General features: G+C 48.2%; 1 non-coding gene and 1 pseudogene across 1 annotated transcript; both read left to right on the plus strand.

Annotated features, from left to right (window-relative positions):
* LOC136507788 (phospholipase D alpha 1-like) overlaps positions 1–20,722 on the plus strand; it is a 34,558-nt pseudogene extending 13,836 nt beyond the window's left edge.
* LOC136509735 (small nucleolar RNA Z247) lies at positions 10,282–10,420 on the plus strand. Its single transcript, XR_010772478.1, has one exon. It is a non-coding gene; the product is annotated as a small nucleolar RNA Z247 (small nucleolar RNA).
* Positions 20,723–22,766: the final 2,044 nt, after the last annotated feature.

Raw genomic sequence — 22,766 nt, forward strand, 5'->3', positions numbered from 1 at the left:
AAAGTAGGTCTTGGCCTATCGCCATCACCAATATCTACTTCTACTAAATCATCTGCCGATGTGAACCCTTGACCTAATTTTCCATCATCGGCAAACCTATCCATTAAAACTCTTCTTCAGAACCGACTGCTTGGATCGGTGGAATTTCATAATCAGCAACTCTAAGGAACTCTTTTTCCCAAACTTCTCCTGATATGCATTTAGTTCGCTCATAAGTATCTGATTTCTGCTGATGCGATGATATAAGAAGAATCACCAGGAACAACCTCAATCTTATCCCCAATCCACTGTACGAGGCATTGATGCATTGTAGAAGGAACACAACAATTAGCATGAATCCAATCCCTCCCTAGAAGCAGATTATATGCACCCTTGCCATTAATAACAAAGAACGCCGTCGGCAAGGTTTTGCTACCGATGGTCAATTCAACGCATACTGCCCCTTTAGCCAGTGACACATTGCCTTCGAAATCCTTCAGCATCATATCGGTTTTGGTCAAGTCTTGATCTCCCTTACCAAGTTTCCGATACATCACATAAGGCATAATATTAATCGCAGCCCCTACGTCAATAAGTATCTTAGATACAGGCTGCCCATCAACTCTGCCTTTTACAAACAAAGCTTTAAGATGCTGTCTCTCGTCATCAGTAGGTTTCTCAAAAACAGCCATCATTGGATCTAGTGTCAACTGAGCTACTTGATTAGAGAGAACAACTTCGTCCTCATTATCAGATAGTGCCAAAACTCCATCGGCAACATGAATACCATATTAACATCTGCCGATGGACCCTTATTTTTGTGTTTTACCTACCACTGCTGATGACCTCTCATTAGAGGAATTTTCCTCTCGGTATAAATCCTCCTGATGCTCACGTTGCATCCTTCTTTTCTGTGTCTTTGTCAGACCCTCCGGGCACCATCGAGGAAACTTGGTTTTCCAAACTGGCTGATAACAGGTCCCAGTTGATTCTACATGGCATATATTAGGGTCCCTATAGAATATTTCTTCATCGGGAACTCTTGCGTTTGCCATTTCCTCAAGCTCCTCTTGATTCCTTGGAAAATATCCAGCGCGTTTACCAAGCCTTTCATGTACACTAAGTCTGCCCCCCAGCAGATCATGCACTGACGCTCTGCCTCTGATCGGCTCATTGATCAAGGAGGTTACACGACCAACATCTTATAGGTTAGCTCACCTGGACGGTATAGACATACCCAATTCATGGCACATCGACAAGCTTAGACGTTTCTATGCTTAACTACTAGGATATGTACTCCTCTTGTACTTTCAATTTAATTCAATAAAGCTAATATGATTCCTCCAACCACTCTAATGTGTCACTTCAAAGTCTGTTGTTATTCTAACTCAACCAGTTAAAACCGACCACCATTCCTTCTCGGGTTTTTGGAGCAGGCCCTGTCTCTGGTTCCTCCTAATGCGTGCATGGGATCCGCTCTCTACGCTATGGGTGATCGGCAGGTCCTCTCTGGTCTGACTTGTGTGTGTCTATGTGTGCACAAGCTACGCACCTCACACTCCGACCACAAGACAAACCAGGGCCATACAAACCTTTCAGGATGACGTGTCGACTAAACTGGTACAACTAAACAGAACACTAACATGTTCTCACTTAGTTACACCAACATGATATCCAAGATTAAATACGTTTTCTACAAAACAAACAAGCTTGTGCTGATATATAGTTATGTTATTACAAGCTTGCCTGAAAAGGTCCAAGTTTACAATAACACAACTACATCTTCTTCCACGGCTATAGCCTATACTATTGGCTGGTCGGGGCTCACGGCACCTGCTGGTCGCTGGGCCTGACATCATGCAAGGGTCTCGGGGACTCTAGCATTGATCGAGCTGAAGAAGATGGCCCCGTCGATGCCTGGCTAGTCGAGACCGCAGGCTTCACCAGTTGGCTTAAAAATGACGGTGCTTCTAGCTGACTTGTTGATTGTGTTCCCTATACAGGTGGTGTCGTGCCTCCACATAGGTTAATGTCACCAATTATTTTCATCGACAAGTCCAGCTGGGTCATCCGTAGCTCCTCAACCTTGTCTAGATCTACCTCCTTTGGGTATCCAGCCTCCAGGCGCTTGAGATCGATCAAGGGGTAGTGGGCATGTACCATGCTTAGCACATGTGCACCTGTGTACTCACGTGCCTCCTTCATGAACTCCTGGAACCATCCCCATGCCTTTTGGCATCTGTCGATCAATCCCAGCTGCGGCGTCCTTGGCACATCCTCTGTTAGCGCTAGATCGATGAGGTTAAGGATCGGCAAAATGCCCATTGTCACCTCCTAACACCGGTTTTTCTAGGTTTCACGATCCTTGGTGATCTCTTGGCACTACGCTTTCCAGCCATCACGGTCTTTTATCACGGCCTCCAGATGCTTCTTCGCATTGATTCTTATAACTGCAAACCATAATTGCTGTTAAGACGCTATATTACACCAAACTACGGTAGGCAACAAAAATGAGCAAAGGGGTTTGGAGAACTTACCTTTTAGCTCCTCTGTCATCTTGGTCGTGTGGTCTCAGAGCTGCGACTGGTCTTGCGCCAGTTTTCTGTTGTCCTCTTTCAGGCGATCACACTCCACGACCGCATGACTGTTCTCCTCTCGGAGACGGACCACTTCGGCTTCTAAGCCTGCACTATAGCTATTACTACCAACAACGCAATAGCACTTGTCAGTAGTTGTTGTGATAAAGTGGCTACTTACTTGTTCTTTCCCGCTCTTTATTGCTGAGCTGGACCACCAGGTTCTAGTTCTGGGACTCTTGCATCGTCTTTTCATGGTTGGCGGCTTCAAGTCGCTGGCGCAAGTGTTCCACCTCCACCGTCAGCTCCTTGTTGCTGGCAGCGATACCCTCGATCTGGTAGAAGCATTTCTTGCGGTACCTTACGGTCTTCATTAAGTCATGTGTGTAGATTGCTAAGTAAGACAGTTGTGACTAGACAGCGAGATCAGGGGTGAAGCAAAGCTTACCCGCACTTCTATCACTAGCTGTTTCGCTGCCTGTTCAACTTTCTTGGTTTCTTCGACCTCCGGGATTTCCTCATGGACAACCCATTGGTTGTTCCGCCAATGCGACACATACACATGTTGTCACTTGTCCTGTGGACGGCCCAGGGCCTCCTCCACTTCATCCTCTTCGAGCTCTTCTTTGGGTCTCGGTGCTGGTCCGGCGTTAGCAGCTTCTGCGATCACTAAGGCCTTCCCACGGGATGCAGCATCGACAAACGTGGTCTATGCTCTCACCTCTGGCCGCTGCTCCTCGGTCTGTTCCGTTACCCTTGACACTAAGGTGTTGCCCTCAATAGGTTTAGCGCTCGGATCACTCGTGCTCAGCTCGGCTCTTCCAGCGACCCCCTGCTCGGGGACTGTTGTCTGACTATTTGTTTGCTGAGGCCTCGACAGATCTTCTGCTATGGGTTCCTCGATGGTCGGCCGCTGGGCAGTCTACTCTACACTTATTGGTGGCGCCACGTCGCTTCCGGCTAGCTGGTCCAGACTTTTAGTGGACGCTGAGCTAGTACATCCGAGATAAGTTCAGAAGGCAATCATATTCAATGCAAATTGCTAGCTTACATCAATGCTACAAATACTTACATGTTGGAAGCGCGGAATAATGTGGCGAAGGCGCGTCTCTTCGGCCATGCTTGCTCCACGTGCTGTGTAGGTGACTCCTGGTCTCCCTCTACATCCAGCACTGTCGCTGGGCCTTGGTGCTCAACCCCTCTGCCGCTTGTCCCTTGCACTGCAGTGGCCGGTGGCATGCTCAGTCGAGTTGTCGCTCCCGTCACCGGTCGTGTTCCTTGCCTAGGTACTCCAGAGGTCGACCCGGCTACATCCTTCACCGCAGTTGGCAATGTGGGTCCCATAGGCATGGAGGAGACACCTTGATCCATCGTCTCCAGTTGTTTCCTCCTCTTTCGAGGGACAAGTCAAAAGGTGTCTGCATCCTCCCCCTCCTCTGTGTCATCATCTAACCAGGCAAAAATTGCCTGTCGACGCTTGCTGGCCGCTTTCTCCTTCGAGCCACCCTCAGGCTCATTGATACTTAGTGCCCCCCTCGGTGAGTAGGGTGGTTGCTGATCTCTTCTTCGGCTATTTGGGGGTAGCCGACCGCTTACCAGCGGCTAGGGCCGCTGCCTCCTCTCCAGCTCCAAGCAACGACCAGTCGACGTCCTTGTCTTCGATCTCGACTTTGGTCTGGGTGGTGGGACTAGCTCCTTGTGGCCACTCCACTCCAGGGGGTGGCGACATAAACACTATTGCTCTATCCCGATAATTAACCTAGGTAACAAAAATGGGTGAACACAGTAAGTTTCCACTTATCCTACCACAATATAAAACTATGAGTACAGGGCAAGACAAGTTACCTTTGGGGGAGGTCGGGCAAGCTTGAAAGCGTGCTCGATGTCGTTTAATATGGCATAATTTGGATCAGCTAAGTTAAATAGCTCTCCAATTCTGGCTTTGACTTCGATTTTCTCAAGCGCCTCCTGCCTCGTCCTCGTCGGGTCTGCGCTACCTTGATATTCATAGCTAGGATGCACGCTCCTTTGGCAAGGCTGGATCCGTCGGCTGATGAAGTTCGCGACCACACTCGGACCATCTAGTTTTTTCCATGGGATCATTCCAAATATTTATGGAATTTGTTCCAGGTGCTCGGGCTTCTCTGACCAGCTTGTCCTCTTCTCTGGAATGTACCCCACGTCACATAGTGTAATCGTGTTTGGCTCTTCGCGGATGTAGAACCATTTCTTGTACCAGTCGTCTAGCTATGTGTTCCATGGGCAGTGTAGGTACTAGGCTTTCATGCCGTCACGGAGGTTGAGGTACACACCCCCGGCTATCTTCGAATCGCCGCTTCCTTTCTTCCGTAGACAGAAAAGATGGCGAAAAAAATTGAAATGGGGCTAGAAGCCGCCATATGCTTCGCAAAGATATATAAAAGTGGCGACAAGGAGGATCGAGTTGGGATGCAGATTGCAAATCCCAATCTCATAGTAAAGATAGAGCCCCTGAAGAAAGGGATGTATAGGAACACCAAATCCTCGTTTAAAGAAGTCTTCGAACACCACGATCTCACCTGGTTGTGGATCGGGGTACCCCTCGCCCTCCGGCGCACGCCATCCTGTGAGCTCCTTGTTGTGGAGTACCCCCATGGTGATGAGGTCTTCAATGGTCTGCTTGTTACTTCTCGATTTCCACCACTCCTTCGCCATGACTCCTGCTTTCTTCTGCGCGTCACTTTTCACCATGAATCTGGCCTTGTCGATGAACGAGGAAATGGTGGAGGATTGATTGGTGGTGATTTCAGAGGTATTAGGGTTGGCGAGAGGAAGAAGATGACTATGGCTGCAAATGGCAATGGGGTTCAGTAAAATGTAACTTACCTATCCTATACTGTATTTAACCCAAGAGTTATGTCCTTTCGTCTACCCGAGATTCTTGGGAGATGTGCACATGCGCCATAGACGGTTGTTTTCACAGCCTCGAGATCTATGCCAATATATGCGCCTCTTCATTGCCAGTGTGGAAGGACCCACGCTGACGCACCTACTTACAGGTGCCACACAACTGTTTGCTTGAAAAGACAAAAAGGCAGTATGACGTGCTATACCCGTCTACTTTTTTGACCAGACGTGTCAGATTGGACTTGACAGAGCAAATAAATAAATAAATACATAAAATAATAGTACAAGTGGCATATGGTTTTTCACCACACTTCTCGTGCTTCGGGACTGTCCAAACTATCCTTGTGCTCGGGGACTGTCCAGACCATCATTGTGCTCGTGTACTATCCAGACCACCATCGTGCTCGGGGACTGTCCAGACCACCATTGTGCTCGGGGACTGTACCGACCACTCTCATGCTCAGGGACTGCCCCGACCACTCTCCAAACATTGCTCAGAGACCGCTCTCCTCAGCTACATGTGATTTGTACTCACATACAGTTGAGAGGCATTTATTTAGACCTTGCTACAAGGCTGGTACCTTCGCCTTCCAGCAAACTCGGGGACTACATCGGTATGATGCACCTACCGGTGCATCTCGTATTGCTTGTACGACAATTGGATTCTCAACTTCAGTGGGAATTCTTTTTAGACCCTGGCACCACGTGCCTACGTCACCTACTACCAGGCTCGGGGACTAAGTGGGCACACTTCACCTTGCGGTGAATGTGCCTATTTTATCGACCCCTACGCTCTGACTATTGGCCATAACTATTATTGTACAAAGGTCACTTACATTTCTTTTCAGAAATACAAGTGGGCACACTTGATCAGGAGAGAAATCTTTTTCTTTTTTTCTTTAGAGCACCATGCATTCTTCGGACAACCGGAATCTTCGGTTGTAATCGTAGTATACTGCTCTCTGTTCTGACCAGAATACTGGCCCATTTGCTTGGTCAATGTTTCAACCAGTTGGAGATAACATGAAGACGGATCGCATTAGCCGAAGGAGATCGAACGGCGTGTCGCAGCATAATACATGGTGCTCGGGGACTAGCTGTGGGGGTATTAACCCCTATACCCTTACGGCTAGGCTTGGGCTAGCCGGGACTAGGGGGTCTGGCCCACTAGAAGATGACGCGTGGCCCGACCAATATGTTCGGAGTCCCGCGCAAGGAATCAAGGCAGATCAGGAGATCAAGCAAGATCCTGGTCGGTTAGAATAGAAATCCTTATCTGGCCACCTATGGCAATTGTAACTGGTTAGGATTAGTTTCTAGATCTGTAACCCTGCCCCTAGACTATATAAGGCGAGTAGGGGACCCCTCTAAAAACATCTCTCATTGACATACAATAATACAATCAGACGCAGGACGTAGGTATTACACCTTCACGGTGGCCGAACCTGGATAAAACATCGTGTTTGTCTTGTGTCACCATCTTGTTTGAAGCTTGCGCATCTGTCTACCGATAATCTACTACCTTGGGCATACCCCTAGGTAGACTGCCGACCATATTTCATCGACAGTATGGCACTCGGCAAAGAATTTTCAAAAAAAAGGAAAAAGTTCTTTGCCGAGTGCCGCTGAGGTGGCACTCGGCAAAGAGGCCGTTAGAGTTGACGTTGGATTTTTTTTGTCGAGTGCTGAGGTGACACTCGGCAAAGGCTTTACCGAGTGCCCGATATGTGGCACTCGGCAAAGAAACCTTTGCCGATGGGTTCTTTGCTGACTGCTCTTTGTCGAGTGTGGCACTCGGCAAAGCCTTTGCCAAGTGTATTTAGGGCTTTGCCGAGTGCCGCAGGCACTCGGCAAAGCGCCTGAATCCAGTAGTGAGGCCGATGCCTCCTCTCCTTTCCCTATATGTGTGTTCTCTGGAAGAGATAAGGGAGAGAGAGAAAGGGATGGGAGGTGGCGGCGCCGGGAGACTTTATAACGCCGAGTTTGCCGATTGTCGGATCGAGGACACTCGGTAAAGCTGTGTTTGCCAAGTGTCTAGGGTTTTGGGCACTCGACAAATATATTAGTTATTTTTTTCATTTCCTTGTTTTCCATAACATGTTTTTTCTTTTTTGTTCGATGCACTTTGAAAATACCTTGTCAAATTGACTCGACAATATATATATATATATATATATATATATATATATATATATATATATATATATATATATATATATATATATATATATGTGTGATTTTTCTACGAATATGATTCCATTATTTTATGAGGTTACAACTCAAATTTAATTTATATCAATTAAAATTCTATAATTGCACTTTATAAATTAAAATTATCAAACTAATCCAAAAAATTACCAAAATTTTACATGAAACAATCTATGTTCTCTATTGCTTGTACAAAAAGTTTTGAAGTCAAACCCCAATTCGACCATCACTTTGACTCCAAATCTTATAGATTCCTTCTCAATGCTACGATTCTTCTTCTAAGATGCTTTGGTTTGTAAACATCGTACGTGACCAATTATGCGAAACCTTCTCAATTTTTTACCACAGCCTCCATGTATGATATCATCACATCATGAAAAATCTCATGATTTTCAGACTTCGTCTGCTTTTTAGAATTTAAACACCATTCAGCCACATGTTCGCGGTTGTGTTTCCTAAACAAGATGTTCGAAATTTCTTTTCATTTCCCGGATAAGGCCTCACACTGGACTCAATAACATGAATATCGTTTTTCTACTCAATTTATTCTATTATATGAGTCACTTGCAGTTCCAATTTGACTTATACCAAAAAAAATCCTTGAAATACAATAAATTAATTAAATATAGCAAACAGATCCACAAATATACCAAATTTTAACATGGAATACCACATGTTGTATGTGGAGAGTAGAAAAAGTTTCAAGGTTAGAAGAAAAATAAAATAAAATTATTTGTCGAGTGCCAAATAGTTACACTTGGCAAACATATTTCTTTGCCGAGTGCTAGACAATTACACTCGGCAAACATATTTCTTTGCCGAGTGCCTAGTTTTGCCGAGTGTTATTTTTATAGTTTGCTGCGTGTCGAACTTTGCTGAGTGTTTTTTGCATCGTTTGCCGAGTGCAATTATTTTGCCGAGTGTTTTTTTTTCGCAGCACTCAGCAAAGGGCTTGTTTGCCGAGTGCCTGAGAGAATGCACTCGGCAAACATAAAAACACTCGGCAAAGAGCCGGTTTCCGATAGTGCTATGTCATCTTCACCGTCAAGATTGACAACCACATTGGTGCCTCGCTCATCGGGAGGGCTTACATGCCTGTCACGGACCTCCTAGACGGAGAGGAGATCGACAGGTGGCTTGAAATCTGTGATGACAAGCGTGAGCCTATTGGACACAGCAAGATCAGCAAGATCCATGTGAAGCTTCAGTACTTCGATGTTTCCAAGGACCGCAATTGGGCAAGGGGTGTCTGGAGCACCAAGTACCCTGGTGTTCCTTACACCTTCTTCTCGTAGAGGCAGGGGTGTTAGGTTACTCTGTACCAGGACGCTCATGTCCCCGACAACTTCATTCCCAGGATCCCGCTTGCTGATGGCAAGAACTACGAGCCACAAACGTGCTGGGAGGATATCTTTGATGCCATAAGAAAGGCCCAGCATTTGATTTAGATAATTGGCTGGTCCTTGCACATAGAGATCACTTTGGTTAGGGACACCAACAGGCCAAAACCAGGAGGTGATGTTACTCTTGGGGAGTTGCTCAAGAGGAAGGCCAGTGAAGGTGTCCGGGTCCTTATGCTAGTGTGGGATGATAGGACTTCGGTCGGCCTGCTTAAGAAGGATGGCATTATGTCTACCCATGATGAGGAGACTGCAAATTACTTTTATGGCACGGACGTCAACTGTGTTTTGTGCGGTCGCAACCCTGATGGTTCTGACAGCTTGGTTCAGGATCTGCAAATATCAACTATGTTCAGGCACCATCAAAACATAGTAGTAGTTGACCATGAGCTGCCAAACCTGGGCTCCCAGCGGAGGAGGATAGTCAGCTTCATTGGTGGCATTGACCTTTGTAATGGAAGGTATGATTGTTAAACGGTGTTGATATTCCATGTATCACCGATAGTGTCTAGGTTCATTTGGTTGTTGTGCTCCTAGATTCTAGAGCAAGCATAGGCGCATAGGATAGATCCAATCCTCAGTTTGTTCTAACAATATCACTTGTTATACAAGCCACCATGGGGGCTGTTCCCATGCTTATTTAACATGTAACCGAGACCCCTAACAGGGCAACTTGTTCACCTACTTTGACATGGTAATCAGAGCCCTACAACTCCACACGGAGACCTTCCATGGCGTTCCATCTAGCATCTTCCTCTGTTGTTTCTGCTGCTTCATCCTTTGGCTTCTCCGTGACAGAGAAGCTCGCCCACAACAACTTCCTGTTGTGGAAGATGCAAGTTCTGTCGGCCCTCAAGGGTGCACAGCTCGCATCCTTCATCAACCCCACCGCCGAGCCGCCCTCACCATTCCTGGAGCCGGTGAAGGGCGAGGACAAGAAGGAGTCCCCCAAACCAAACCCGGACTATGAGTCATGGGTTGCCAAGGACCAGACAATCCTCAGCTTCCTCCTGTCATCTCTATCCAAGGAGATCCTTGGGCAGGTTCCTACCATGGTGGCGTCCGCGAAGAAGGCGTGGGCAGCCATCGAAGGGATGTTCACATCCAAATCCCATGCTCGCAGCATCAGCACGTGGATGGCGTTGGCTACGATGTCCAAGGGGGCGTCTACAATTAATGAGTACTTTGTGAAGATGAAGGGCTTGGCAGATGACATGGCTTCTATCGGCCGCAAGCTGGAGGATGAGGAGCTTGTCTCCAACATTCTAACAGGTCTGGATCAGGAGTACGATTCAGTGGTGTCGGCGGTGGCTGCACTCGTCGAACCAATCTCGGTTGGCAAGCTTTACACCCAACTGACAAGCTTCGAGCGAAGAATGGAGATGAAGAGCGGCGGCGGCTATCAGTCGTCGGCAAACATGGCAGCCAAAGGAGGACGTGGCAACAACAACAATACCTTCCGTGGTGGTGGTCGCGGTCGAGGTGTTTGCAGTGGCTTTGGCCGTGGCACCAAGGGTGGTTGCAGTGGCGGCCGTCCTCAAGGAGGCTTCCAGGCTGGTGTCTTCTACCAGCTATGCGGAAAGGAGGGCCATGCCGTTGTCAAGTGATTAAAAGGTTTGATCCTTCGTTTACAGGACCTCCACAAAAATTGGCTTCATCGGCAACTACTTCGTATGGAGTAGATACAAATTGGTACATGGACTCCGGGGTGACCGACCACATCACAAGTGAATTGGAGAAGCTGATGGCAAGGGACAAGTACAATGGTGGCGACAAGGTTCACGCTGCCAATGGAATTGGTATGGAGATTACTTACATTTGTCATAGTACTTTTACGTTCCCCATCTAGTAAAATTCATCTTAACAATGTTTTTCGTGTTCCTAAAGCAAGTAAAAACCTAGTTTCTGTTCATCGCCTTACTCGTGATAATGATGCCTTCATTGAATTTCATCCTAACCATTTTTTCATTAAGGAACAGGCGACGAAGAAAACCCTCCTTCAAGGCAAATGTGAAGGAGGACTGTATCCCCTACAGTTTCCTACTAGTAGATCATCATCGAATAAAGAAGTCCAAGGTGCCATCAAGCTGTCAGCGTCCCTATGGCATTATATGCTAGGGCATGCCTCCGCTCCCATAGTTCAGGAAGTACTTAGCCGCCACAAACTTTCTTTTTCCAAGGAGTCGAATAATAATGTGTGTAATGCCTGTCAACAAGGCAAAAGTCATCAGTTGCCGTACCCACGATCCACTAGCGTTTCTGTTAGTCCTTTGGATCTTTTTTTTTTGGATGTTTGGGGTCCTGCACAACTTATGTTGGTCATAATAACTATTATGTGAGTTTTATTGATGATCATAGCAAGTTCACTTGGATTTACCTTTTGTGCCATAAATCCGAAGTGTTTCAATGCTTTCGTTATTTTCAACAACTTGTTGAACGACAATTTGATCGGAAAATTTTTAGCTATGCAAACTGATTGGGGGGAGAGTATCTAGCCCTTAATTCCTTTTTCAAATGTGTAGGCATTGCTCATCACATTTCTTGTCCTCATGCACATCAACAAAATGGGTCTGCCGAGAGAAAGCATATCCATATTATCGAGGTTGGTCTTTCACTTCTTGCACATTCATCTATGACCCTTAAGTTTTGGGATGAAGCCTTCCTCACGGCAGTTTTTTTGATCAATCGCTTACCCTCCAAGGTCATAGGCTACGATACCCCTTTTTCCGTCTTCTTGGTCAGCAACCTGACTATGATTTTCTTCGCACTTTTGGCTGTGTTTGTTGGCCAAATTTGCGTCCTTATAATGAAAAGAAACTGCAATTTAGATCTAAGCAATGTATCTTTCTCGGCTATAGCAATTTACACAAAGGAGTATAAGTGCCTAGATCCGTCCCAGGGGCATGTTTATATCTCACGAGATGTGGTGTTTGATGAGACCATGTTTCCCTTTGCATCCATGCATCCTAACGCTGGTGCTCGGTTGAGAGCCGAACTTAGCATTTTACCCGATGTCCTTCTAAACCCATCCTCTAGTTCTGGGGGCGTAAACGTGCATGGTCAAATGTTGAGTTCTCCTGTGCCATATTACTCTACATGCAGCTCTAGTGGTAGTTTGTTGCCTGCAGGAACAAATGGAGAGGCGGCGCGTGCTAAATTTGGTGAAAATTCTGGTTCTAGTGCTCCATATCGCATGTGTCCCCCCAACGGCAGCAGCACAGAACCCGGAGATGCTTCTCATGCGCCCGCCGCCGCATCCGCTTCTGGATCCACGCCGCGCCAGCAACAAACTCCGCCGCAATTGCTCGTGCAGACGGGGTCGCTTTAGGTTGTGGGATCGTCTGCGTTGGTTTCCGCCTCGCCTGCCTCTAATCTGGTGCGTGTGGCTGCACACGGACATCCGAGCGGGGGGGTGGGGGGGCGCTGCCTGCTCGACCATCCACGGCCATCGAGGTCGATTCGCCGACCGGATCCGGTGCGGCACCTCCTGAATCCAGTGCAGATCAAGCCGGTGGTTTTGCTGCCTCCTCCTCACCACCACATCATCCACATGCTACTCGCCTCCAGCAAGGTATTAGCCAACCAAAATCATACGCTGACGTTATCGTACGCTGGTGCATGCTTTCTAGTGCTGCAACAGAAGAGCCTGCTATTGTTGAGGATGCACTCTAAGATGAAAATTGGGTTTTTGCTGTGGACACTGGACACCAAGCCTTGATCCGCAACAATACCTGGCACTTGGTTCCTCCCCCCAAAGGTAAAAATATTATTGACTGCAAATGGGTATACAAGGTTAAAACGAAAGCTGATGGCTTAGTAGATCGATACAAGACACGTTTGGTTGCCAAAGGCTTCAAGCAATGCTATGCTATTGACTACAAGGACACCTTCAGTCCTGTAGTCAAGGCGGCGACTATATGACTTGTTCTTTCCATTGCCATCTCCAGAGGATGGTCACTTCGTCAATTAGATGTCCAAAATGCCTTTCTTCATGGTGTGTTAGAGGAGGAGGTATATATGCATCAACCACCGGGTTATGTTGACAAGTCATGTCCTAACTATGTGTGCAAGTTAGACATGGCGCTATATGGGTTGAAACAAGCTCCATGTGCATGGTATGCTAGGTTATGTGGGAAACTAGAAGCACTGGGATTCATTCCATCAAAGGCTGATACCGCCCTGTTCTACTACAATAAGGGGGGCATAGTCTATTTGTGTTGGTTTATGTGGATGATATTATTGTAGCAAGCTCATCACAAGAAGCCACCGATGCCTTACTCCGTGACCTGCAGTGTGATTTTGCTTTTAGGACTTGGGAGATCTTCATTATTTTGTAGGCATTGAAGTCAAGAGAAAACAAGGTGCCTTAGTTCTGTCTCAAGAACGATATGCATATGATATTCTGACATGGTCAGGAATGAGCAAGAGTAAGCCGGTCGACACACCTTTGTCCAGCACTGTGAAACTTAGCATTAAGAATGACACTAAGCTTGATCAAGAAGATTCCACTTGGTATAGGAGTCTTGTTGGTGCACTGCAATACTTTACATTAACTAGACCTATTATATCTTTTACCATCAACAAAGTATGTCAGTTTTTGCATGCCCCAACATCTGTGCATTGGAGCGTTGTCAAACGGATCCTGAGGTATGTACATGGGACTATCAGTCTTGGGTTGAAGATTGGACCATCAAAATCTATGCTAGTTAGTGCTTTCTCAAATGCCGATTGGGCAGGCTGTGTTGATCACAGAAGACCCACAGGTGGTTTTGCAATCTTCCTTGGTGATAATTTGATCTCTTGGTCTACCAGGAAACAATCAACTGTGTCACGGTCAAGCACGGAGGCTGAGTACAAGGCGTTAGCTAATGCAACCGCTGAGATGGTATGGGTTCAGAAATTGTTAACTGAACTTCATGTTCATCATCCTCCCATGGCACGATTATGGTGAGATAATCTAGGTGCAAAATATCTCTCGGCAAATCCAATGTTTCATGCAAGAACTAAACATATAGAGATTGATTTCCACTTTGTCAGAGAGAGGGTTGCACAGAAGCTATTGGACATCAGGTTCATAAACTCATGCAATCAAGTTGTAGATGGTTTTACCAAAGCTCTTCCTGTGGTCAAGCTATGGCAATTTAGAAACAATCTCAACCTTGTTAGTGGCTGAGATTGAGGACGTGTGTTAAATGGTGTTGATATTCCATGTATCACCGATAGTGTCTAGGTTCATTTGGTTGTTGTGCTCCTAGATTCTAGAGCAAGTATAGGCGCATAGGATAGATCCAATCATGAGTTTGTTGTAACAATATCACTTGTTGTACAAGCCACCATGGGGGCTGTTCCCATGCGTATTTAACACGTAGCCGAGACCCCTAATAGGGCAACTCGTTCACCTACTTTGACAATGATACCCAGTATCACTGCTTGTTTAGGACACTTGACACTATCCATCATGATGATTTCCACCTGCCAAACTTTAAGGGTGGATCAATCAAGAAAGGTGGTCCAAGAGAGCCATGGCATGATATTCATTCACGGCTGGAAGGGCCAATTGCTTGGGATGTTCTTTACAACTTTGAGCAGAGATGGAGGAAGCAGGGTGGCAAGGACCTCCTTTTATGTCTCAGGGATCTTTCTAACATTATTATTCCCCCCTCTCCTGTGATGTTCTCGGAGAATAGAGAAACATGGAATGCTCAGCTCTTCAGATCCATTGGTAGTGGTGCTGCTTTTGGTTTCCCCGAGACTCCTGAGGAAGCTGCAAGAGCTGGACTTGTGAGTGGAAAGGATCAAATCATCGACTGGAGTATCCAGGATGCATACATAAATGCCATCTAGAGGGCGAAGAACTTCATCTACATTGAGAATCAGTACTTCATTGGAAGTCCATATGGATGGAAGCCCCAAGGCATCAAGCCGGAAGAAATTGGTGCTCTTCACTTGATTCTGAAGGAGCTCTCATTGATGATTGTCAGGAAGATTAAAGCTAGGGAACGATTTACTGTTTATGTTGTGGTGCCAATGTGGCCTGAGAATCCACCAGAAGAGTCTTCTGTTCAGGCAATCCTTGACTGGCAAAGGAGAACAATGGAGATGATGTACACTGACGTCACACAAGCTCTCCAAGCCAAGGGAATCGAAGAAAACCCCAAGGACTATCTCACTTTCTTCTGCTTAGGTATCCGTGAGGTGAAGCAGGAGGGAGAATATGAACCCGAGGAACACCCAGAACCTGACACCGATTGTTGGACTATGATCTCTCTCAATTCTCGCTAGAACAGACAAACTCACGTTCAAGCACAGAGACAGGGATTGGCGCAGCACTCAAACTGCTGCTTTTCTTGTTTTCTCCTTTTATTTGACTCACACCAGTACAGACTCGGCAAGGCCACGAACACCATCGCCCACGTCCGATCTTCTTGCTGCGCCATCCCACAGCCACGGAACATGGGCATCAATGCCGGCCAAGTATCCACCACTCATGCACACTTGCATGGAAAGAAAGATGCGCACGACGCTGAACTAGCCACGCTGACCACTAATCTAGGACACGCCTAAAACAGAATACATGCAACGCAACAAACTTATCACAACAATCTCCCCCTTCATTATGTTGCGTTACTCTTGTGTTGATGATGTTGCTCCGAGAACGCAACTCCAGCAAGCGATTGCGTGGAAGCAGCTTCGTGAGCAAGTCCGCTAGCTGATCTCCAGTCCTGACATAGTCCATCTCCAAAGAGCCATTGTTGATGCAATCTCGAATGAAATGGAACCAAACATCAATGTGCTTACTCCTTTCGTGAAGCACCGAATTCTTGGCGAGAGCCAGCATAGACTTGTTGTCGATGTAGAGCAGCGGCGTGACAACCTTCATGTTCACCAGGTCCGCTAGCAACCTGGAAAGCCAAAATCCTTGGCATGCCACGGTGGCACTGGCGATGTACTCTGGTTCGCACGATGATAGTGCCACCACGCGCTGTTTCTGTGACTGCCAGCTCACAGGGCTCTGGCCGAGGAAGAAGGCACTAAAGGTACTCTTCCAATCATCACAGTCCTCGGCCATGTCGGCGTCGCTGTAGCGGATCAGCTCCAGTGCACCCTCACCGTGTCTATAGACACAGTCGTGAGAGCACGTACCTGAAATGTACCTGAGGAGATGCTTGACGGTGCTCCAGTGTTCCGTTGTTGGCACCTCCATGAATCTGCTCACCATGCCCACCACGAATGCGATGTCTAGATGCGTATGCACCAGGTACCGTAGACTCCCGACGATGCTGCAATACAGTGTGGCATCAACCGGTGGGTTGAGCTCACCTTGCTCAACTTCAACCGTGGCTCCATGGGAGTATTGCATGGATTACACCCCTTCAGCCTAGCCCTTTCAATGATCTTGTCAGCATACGCGCTCTGGCACAACATGATGTCGTTCGGGCTCTGCTGCACTTCGATCCCTAGGTTGTAGTGTAGAGGACCAAGATCACTCATGCTGAAGAGCCTCGCCATCTCCTCCTTGAAGTGTTTGACCTCTGTCTGGTTTGCCCCAACCACGATGAGATCATCCACATAGACACCGACGAGTAGCAGGTCGTCGCCGGTTCCACGCACATACATGGCGTGCTCTGCCGCACTGCACCTGAACCAAAGTTTCAGCAGGGAGCTGTCCAACTTGGCATTCCAGGCCCTAGGTGCTTGCCTGAGCCCATACAATGCCTTGTGTAGCTTGTACACTTTCCGCTCCTTACCCCGGACAACAGAGCTCGGCGGTTGCTTGACGTACACTTCCTCTGCCAGATCGCCGTTCAAGAACGCTGACTTCATGTCGAGGTGGTGCACCGTCCACCCTCGATGCGCAGTAATGGCGAGGAGAAACCATACATATTCCAGACACGCCACGGGCGCGAACACCTCCTCAAAGTCAACACCGGCGCACTGCACGTACCCCTTCGTCATCAAGCGAGCCTTGTGCCTAGTGATGTTGCCTTCGGCATCACGCTTGATCTTGAAGACCCACTTGAGCCCGATCGGCTTCGCTCCAGGCGGTGCTTCAGTGAGCGTCCAAGTCTTGTTGTCAGCAATGGACTTCAGCTCCTCCGCCATTGCCATCTTCCACTCCTTATGACCCGACACCTCACCGTAGGTGGTGGGTTCCTCATCGACAACTAGGAGCAGATCACCATCTACTAGCAGCTCATCGTCGTCGTACGACAGGTTGTCCATGATCCTGAACCGATGTGTGAGCCCCTCGTCGTCGTCCGCATCCAGCTTCTCTAGCACTGTGAAGGTAGGGGACACGAAATCAATGGGGACCTGATCCTTCTGTGGCAGTTCACCTTGCCATGGTACCGGACCACCTTGGACTCATGGCGTGTGCGATGATGACATGGTTGTGGGCGCTGCCGATGAAGCCGATTCCCTGGGCATGGAACCCGGTGGTGTCGAGCCCAGTGGGGTTGGTGCCACGCCTGGTGATGCAGCGCGACCCTTGGTGAGGCCATCGTGGAGCCAGGTCCTGCTGGTGTGGCAGCGACCGTCTCCTCTTTTCCTGGACTCACCCATTCATCCTCCACCACAAAACCACCTTGCTCAACACTATTCATGATCTCTCCATTGTCGCCTTCGTCAGATGTGCCCCAGTCCCAGGCCGCCCCTTCTTCAAACACCGCATCGTGCATGATATGCACATGGTTCGCAGTGGGATCGAACACCCTGTATGCCTTTGATCCCTCCTCATAGCCAATTAGCACCATCTTCCAGCTCCTGTTGTCCAGCTTGCTAGGATTTGGCTTTGTGACCTTAACATGAGCCATGTAGCCGAACACACATAGGAAATGGACGACCGGCTTGACACCGTACCATGCCTCATATGGCGTCTGGCCCACTAGGCTTCGCATCGGGGATCGATTCAGGAGGAAGACTGCTGTCATCACATCGTCCCCCAAAGCCAAGCCGGAACGTTCTTGGCCTTCATCATGCTCCGCGCCATGGCGCGCACGGACTGGTTCCTCCGCTCCACCACGCTATTTTGCTAGGGACTGTATGGCGCGGTCAAGTGACGCTTGATGTTGTGCTCGGTGTAGTACTCGAGGAAGCTTGCCGACACAAACTCCCCTCCCCACGATCAGTGCGAAACACTTGAACCCGCCGACCAGCTTCATTCTCAACGCCGGCGCGCAGGCATTTGAAAGCGTTCTCGGCGTCCGATTTGTTTACGAGCAGGACCGCCCACATGTACCTGGACATATCATCGACGACGAGCATGATGTACTTCTTACCACCAAGAGTTGGCGGTGTCACTATGCCGCATAGATCGTCATGGATCAGCTCAAGGGGCTTGGTGGCGTGGTACTTGGCCACCTGCGGGAACAGCGCTCGACGCTGCTTCCCAGCCAGGCACGCATCGCAGACATGCTCGACGTGCTCGATGGAGGGCAGCCCGCGCACCACGACACCACTACTCATCTTCTGTAGGGCTTGGAACCCCAGATGGCCAAAACAAGCATGCCACCTCCACTCATCGTCGTCGAAGCTTGCGGCCAGACACACCAGCCCGGTCGGCTTGAGCGAGAGGATGTATAGGCGATTAGGCGCACACTTCACCTTGGCCAGCAGCTCTTGGCTCCCCTTGTCCCACATCCGGAGGACGCAGTCGTCGATGTCGATATTGTAGCCTGTTTCGTCAAGCTGCCCGATGTTGAGGATGCTGCTGCGGAGCCGCGGAATGTAGTATACGTCATGGAACGCCCGGTGGTCGCCATCCTTCGACTCGAACAGGATGGTGCTGCATCCCGCTATCTCCACTAGGGAGCCATCCCCGAACTTCACGGATCCGATGACACCATGACTGAGCTCGGAGAAGGTGGACGCGTCCCCGGTCATGTGATTCGACGCACCGGTATCGAGGTACCACTTCAACTCTCTGTGATCACCACCATCCTCCATGTCCGGCATGACCTTGCGTTCATTGAGGAAGACATGCTCGACGGGGCCCATTCTGTGGATGACCTTCTCCGCCGGGATCACCACGGCCATGTACAGAGAGGCCGTCTCCTCCTCCGCCTTGACGAGGTTGGCCTAACGCTGATTCGCCTGCACCGCAGCCTCGTCGCGCTTCTTCTTCCGGCACTCCCGCTTCTAGTGCCCAGACTTACCACAGTAGTGGCAGGCGTCATCATCGCCCTCCTGGCCATTGCCCCCCTTGGGTGGCCCTGAACGTGTTTCCTTCCTACGTTCCCTGCCACGGCTCGTACCGCCGTGATGCTTGCTGGAGCCGGCCGACGCCTTGCAGCGACCTGCCGACCCGTCGGAATTGAGGTTGAGGCGGGATGCGAGGCGCGCCATCACCTACTCCTTGGTGAAATACAGCTTGCCGTCGATCTCCTTGCCTCCACCGCCGCCACCCGAGCCTCCGCTGCCTTTTCCTCTCCCACGATCGAGCCATTCCTCAACTGCCTTGAGCCACCCCACCAACTCCTCTAGGGAGACTGCCTCAAGATCGAGGAGAGTCTCGATGGCCGCTGCAATTTGATGGAAGCAATCTGGAACGGCTTGAAGAAACTTACAAACGATCGTCTCTTCCTCGTAGGCATCACCCAAGATGGCGAGCTGGTCGGTGATCTTGGTGATGCGCTACGCGAAGTCGTCGACGGTCTGCCCCTACTTGAAGGCGAGGCCGTTCAACTCTTGACGTAGAGTCTGCGCCCTGGCTTTCCGCACCCAATTGACGCTGATGTGGCGTGTGTTCAGTGCGTCCCACGCCGCCTTGGCCGTGGGCTTGTTGGCCATCGTCCCCCAGAGCTCCTCCGGAACCGCCTTGCACAGCGCCTCTAGGGCGTTGCGGTCGTCGGTGAAGCTGTTGGTGCCGACATTGATGGCATCCCACAGGTGCCTGCCCTACAACATGACGCGCATCAATGCTGCCCAGTCGGTGTAGTTTGTTCTCGTCAGCATTGGCCACCTAGTGTTGTTGCCGAGCTCCATGACCGTGTGGTGAAGCACCAGCCCACGATCATCCCCGCCGCTACCTCCAGAGCGGCCGCCGGGTGGAGACCAAGACTGCCGCCGCCGCGGCGACCTTGAGTTGTTTCTTGGCATGAATGCTGTGGTGATCGCTCGGTGACGATCCTAGCGACGAAATCGGGCTCTAATGCCAGTTGTTGGACTTTGATCTCTCTCAATTCTCGCTGTAACAGACGAACTCGTGTTCAAGCACAGAGACAGGGATTGGCGCAGCGCTCAAACTGCTGCTTTTCTTGTTTTCTCCTTTTATTTGACTCACACCATTACAGACTCGGCAAGGCCACGAACACCATCGCCCATGTCCGATCTTCTTGCTGCGCCATCCCACAGCCATGGAACGTGGGCGTCAATGCCGGCCAAGTTTCCACCACTCACGCACACTTGCATGGAAAGAAAGACACGCACGGCGCTGAACTGGCCGCGCTCACCACTAATCTAGGACACGCCTAAAACAGAATACATGCAACGCAACAAACTTATCACAACACTGATTACATCCATGCTCAAGTGGCTAGGAGGTTTATGATCTATGTTCATAGCAAAATGATGATATGTAATGGATCAGTTGTACTTTGCCCTCGTATTGCAATTAAGTTTGGTGATATAGAATATCTATTTTATACGTTCACACCTAGAGCATGTTTTCTTTAGCTACAAAGCATGCAATTCTGCTTTACCTGTATTGGAAGCAAGGGATCACTTTAAGTTAGAATTATAACTATTTTAGAGAGCAGCAGAATCAACTTAAAGCATAAATAAAGTATATCAGGAAGAAATTGTCCTATGCTACTATAATCCTGCTTTGTTCAAAGATCTCATGCTCTTCTCTCTTTTGGCTTGAAACCAAGGGGTATAGTTAGTTTCTCTTGATAGTAAAGCATTGGGCACCCTGCTTACATTGTTTTCTTCTCTTGGCTTCAGAAGTGTCATATTTTCTGTTCATGATAGTAACCTTTATATAGCCATGCGCTACACTTTATATGGCCGTAGTTTTTGTGAAACTTACTCTTCTGATGTGGATATGTTTGGATCAACATGTTTTCTTAGTTAAAAACATAACTGTGCTGGACAGGAAAGGCATCAATATAAAAGGAACAACTTCTAGAGATGGGCGTGGATCTAGTCTAGATCGTCTACATGATCTGTAGCTCACAAAAGGTTTCTAGAGATAGGCGTTTTGCATTTTCAGAGGCGACCTTACTCAATGTCTCTTTTAATCTGGAATAGCAGACAAGCTTCTAGAAATTAGGGAAAAAAACAAAAAAACAGCGCCCAACGAGCGGGAATAGAGGCCAGCTGGCCAAGGCCGCCCAGATCCCAAAAGTCATCCTTGGGTCCCACTGGTGAGCCCACCGACCGTCTGCACGCCGGCCTCTAAGCCATGCCACCACGGATCTCGCCGGAGACAAGGATGAGGATGGAGGAACTGAACCAGAGCTATTGCCACTTTGATCCGAGCATTGCTCACATGGATCTCAGCCGCCCTCATCAGATCGTAGTCACCCTATCATTGCCAGATACTTTCGGTGTCATTCCCATTCCCATCGGTTGGGTTGGTGAGCAGTGGACCACTGATGCAGCTCCCGGCCCTAGCCGGGTCAAGCCCTCGGATGAGCCGCTATCACCCCTTCAGAGCAAGTACAATAATGGGTTTATAGCCAAGCTAATGTTAATGTGGAGGAGAGAAGAGAGGAGAGAGATGATAGCTTGCACTACCCCAAATCTGGACATCATTGCCGGTTCAAAAACCCACTTCACTGCCGGATTTTGAACCGACAGTCACTGGTAGAGAACCGAGCTTTACTCCCGGTGGGGAACCCCCTCTAGTCCCGGTTCCCCACCCGGGAGCAAGCATCCGGGACTAAAGGGGGGGTCCTTTAGTCCCGGGTCAGGAACCGGGACTAAAGGAGGACCTTTAGTCCCGGTGGGTAACACCAACCGGGACTAAAGGTGCCTCCTGACATGCCACGATGGCCGGCACCTTTAGTCCCGGTTGGTAATACGAACCGGGACTAAAGGTTTTTTTCTTTTTTCTTTTCTTTTCATTTTTTTGTTTTCTTTTCAAAATAGGTTTTCGAAGTCGTATTGTACGCTGCTAATTATACATTTATACGCGCATATAGTATGTTTCGGTTCAAGCACAATGAACGTATTAAATCACACAATTCAAGCATAGAAATATATATATATATATATATATATATATATATATATATATATATATATATATATATATATATATATATATATATGCATGCATGCATCATATATATATTTACATGCATGCATGCATATGTGTATTTTACATTATATTATTTCATGTGCATATATTACAAAAGATTGCATTATAGTTGTTGTGACATAACAAGTTTCTTCTCATCCTCTAGCTTGGCTTCAATGGCAGTGTTGGGTCGAAGTAGAACTCGCCCTTGGAATCGATGACCTGCTCATTAAAAAATCCGGCTATAGACTCTTGAATTGCTTTGATTTGGTCTTGCCGTATGACCTTTTCCTCCAACCATCGAGTCTACAGGTTTGAATTAAAGGAAAATAAATTAATATATGTACATATATATATATATAAAGACATAGTAACACAATCAATAATAATAATTAAATGAATATATAGTGTATTTTTAACGTACTTTGAGTCTCTCTGTAGGAGTTCTTTGGGAGAGCACCTTGATAAACTTGC

The sequence above is a fragment of the Miscanthus floridulus genome, chromosome 15 (assembly GCF_019320115.1).
Source record: "Miscanthus floridulus cultivar M001 chromosome 15, ASM1932011v1, whole genome shotgun sequence".
Lineage (NCBI taxonomy): Eukaryota > Viridiplantae > Streptophyta > Magnoliopsida > Poales > Poaceae > Miscanthus > Miscanthus floridulus.